This window comes from Chrysochloris asiatica, unplaced genomic scaffold (assembly GCF_000296735.1).
Source record: "Chrysochloris asiatica unplaced genomic scaffold, ChrAsi1.0 scaffold00011, whole genome shotgun sequence".
Classification (NCBI taxonomy): domain Eukaryota; kingdom Metazoa; phylum Chordata; class Mammalia; order Afrosoricida; family Chrysochloridae; genus Chrysochloris; species Chrysochloris asiatica.
The window spans coordinates 21,020,461-21,024,022 of NW_006408529.1; positions in this window are offsets into that span (position 1 = coordinate 21,020,461).

Genomic DNA, 3,562 nt, shown 5'->3' on the forward strand with positions numbered 1-3,562 from the left:
TTATGCATGGGGTCACTATGAGTTAGGTGCTGAACTTGAAAGTGACTACAACAATAATCTAACAACATACTTAGGAAAGTTTTTGTATTTCTACAACAGCCTGTTACAACTAATGTGAAAACTCTTATAATTTAAGTCATGCTGAAAATAATTAAATATTCCTTAGTAAATAATATTGCTATTATTGTGTCCCAAAGGGCAAGATCAACTTCTGCTAACAGAAAAAAAAAAAAACTTGTTTTCTCATAAGAGACTTGATTGCTTTTTCTAAGAAAATAAATGTTCACTTTACTTGTTTCATAGATGAATTTGCAAGCAAATCTCCATAACTCTTGAACAAGAGAAGGAATGATCATTATTGATGCAACCAGCCAGAGGCCATCAGGAATATCCTGATTGTACAAAGTGGTTATTGATACTGGTTGAAATAGGAGCAATCACATTGCTATGGACCATAGGGAGTCTCAATAGGAGGAATTTATTGTATGATTTAGGGATGGGTTAGGTGATTTGGAGGAGGAGCCAATAAAACACGGTTCTGTTCTAGATTGAGTTCTGTCAGGATCTAATTCTACAATCCAGTATCTTAATAATTTTTGTCCAGAAACTAAGAGGCTCAATTCCATCGAATTAGTCTTAAGCTGTAATTTATGAAGAAACCAGTCTCGAAATGTTAACCAGGTGAGGAGTGTGCTTGGACATGTTTTATGACTTGCATAGGGGTCGTGTCTTTAATCTTTGTCCAGCTGTGTTTATGGAGTGGTTCTGTTTTTGTCTTGCTCCTTCACAGCTACAAAGTGACCTTGTCTGATGTTGGTGTCCAGTGAAATGGTTTATGTTCAACAGGAGAAAATTACATCCTACCTGTTCCTGCCATGAAACTTCTAGCTGATAACTATCAGGGGCTGTTTTTTTCTTTCTTAACTCTTCCACCCTCATTGTAGAAAGGAGCAGCGATAGATCAAATGGAGGAGTCATTAGGTTTTGGGGTTTGCTAGATGAAAGAAGGTAATCTACTAATAGGTAAATAAATGTGGGAGGTAGTAAAACAGGGAGGTTAGAGGAAAGGCTGGGGAGGGAAGCAGAGCAAGGAAAGGGGGGCACTATGGGGACGATACATAGAGACACTATTTTGAAATCCGCTGAAGCTTGTGAATAATTATGTACACCTACCTTGAAGTTTGGGGTCTGTTTTGCCTTAGTAATACAAAACTGGAGTCCTGGTGTGACACTGTGGGTTAATGCACTGGACTGCAAGGTCTATTTGAACTGCAAGGTCAGCAGTTTAAGCTTACCAGCTGCTCCTTGGAAATACTATACAGGGTTGCTGTGAGTCGGAAATGACTTGACAGCAAGTAACAACAGCAATACAGAAGTTTCTTGGGGAAGGGGTCATAATCCCCTCTTAAACCTCTTAAAGTGTTTTATATTAAAGTCAGATCTGCAGTGAAATCAGTCCCTCAATAATGTCTCCCCCCACATCTTTCCAACTCTATGGACACCTATAGTAACTTGTTGTTGTTGTTGTTGTTAAGTGCCATCGAGTCGGGTCCGACCCATAGCGACCCTGTACAGGGTTTCCGAGGGTGTAAATCTTTACGGGAGTAGAAAGCCTCATCTTTCTCCCGCGGAGCAGCTGGTAGTTTCGAACCGCTGACCCTAAGGTTCGCAGCCCGATTCGGTAACTACATGGCCATAAAGAAATGGGGTGGTGATAGGCATTATTCCATTAGCAGGAGAAAATGTCAAAACAACGTGAATACAGAGAAATGAAGTATATGACATTCAAGATTGAAATGTGAACTATTTCACAGTGGGCTATATCCTGCTATATTTCTCCCAGAGCATGATGATTAAGTTTTGGATAGAGGTCTTTGAAACACAAAAGTTAATTCTTGAATAAAAATATATTTAATAATAATAATAATAATAAGTCTAAGTCATCAGTTGTTGTTGTTGTTATGTGCCGTGGAGTCGGTTCCAACTGATAGCGACCCCGAACAGGGTTTTTGAGGCTGTAAATCTTTGAGGGAGCAGAAAGCCTCATCTTTCTACCTTGGAACAGATGGTAATCTATTCAAACATTAAATATGAAGGGGCTTCAAAAAGTTTGAGGAAAAGATAATGGAAAACTTCCATGAACTTTTGGAAGCCACCTTGTATCTCTTATACATTAATTGTTGTTGCTGTAAGTGCTGTTGAATCGGTTCCGACTCATAGCGACCCTATGTAGGGTTTGTGAGGAGCAGGGGATGGATTTGAAATATCAACCTTGTGGTTCACAGTCTAGTGCTGATCCTACAGCGCCACACCAAGACCACACCTTGAGGTTCAAACGACTTTGCTGTCGAGCACATTATCCTTCAGTGCCACACCAGGACTCTATACATTAATTGTTGTTGTTAAGTGCTGTCGAATTGATTCTGGCCCATAGAGATCCTGCATGGTGTTTCCGAGGAAAAGCTGGTGAGCTTCAACTGCCGACCTTGCGGTTCAAATGGCTTTAGAGTCTCGCGTATTAACCCACAGTGCCACACCAGGACTCCATTAATTAGATCACTCGAAATGAACTATAGAGTAATTTTCTGAGTTATTGTTATAAACGGAGGGGTAGAAACTTGTTTGATGGTGCTAAAGAGATGTATGTTTCATAGAACTCTGCAGTGAAGTTGGAATTCCACTTAGAAATTATTTTTCTACCAAAGGAAGTTTAAAAATATGCTTGCCTCATCATTACTTCACCATTGCTATAAATTCACAGGAGCCCTGATAATACAGAGAGGAAAGAACTAGTAGTAGTACTTCAGGCTAGAGAGTCCTGATGAGAAAAAGCAGGAACTATTTAGCAGCCTGTTTAGGAGTGCATCACATTTTGCAAGCAAGTAATACCTTCTGTAGAACCGATTGAAATGGTAATGACCGAGATTCTGGGCTTTAAGCAAGTATATAACCAAACACTCAAATCTACTGGAGTAGAAATTGCCCTGAAGGAAGAGGTGGACTATATAGAAGAAAAGCAGCATGGAACACACAGTAGGGGTTCCAGACCAGGCAACATAAAGACTGTCCCTGGAGTCACACTTTTGGATAAATGTCTGTACCAGAACTATCTTCATTATTATTAGTGTTTTTCTAATATGTTTTAAAAATAAACACTATATTGTTTTCATAATCATAACTTCAGTTATTCTCCAGAAATCCCTTGTCAGCATCAAGAAGACTTGGGTTTCAAAGCTATAAAGGTTCTGTTTTCTAAAAATGATAAAACCAACTGAGAGGGCTATGCTGATTCCCCTTATAAAACACAATCTTGAAGAATTAGCCAGTTTGAATGAACTGATGCATTAGCCTGTTAACTGAATTGATATGAAATGACTTTTTTTATTTTAACTCTGAGAAAGCTTTTAAGATTTCAATTATGAAATTATGCTGGTTAACTTCCAGAGGTTCAAGCCGGATTCAGAAGTGGCCGTGGAATGAGGCATATCATTGCTCACGTCTGATGGATCTTGGCTGAAAGCAGAGAATATCAGAAAGATGTTTACCTGTGCTTTATTGACTA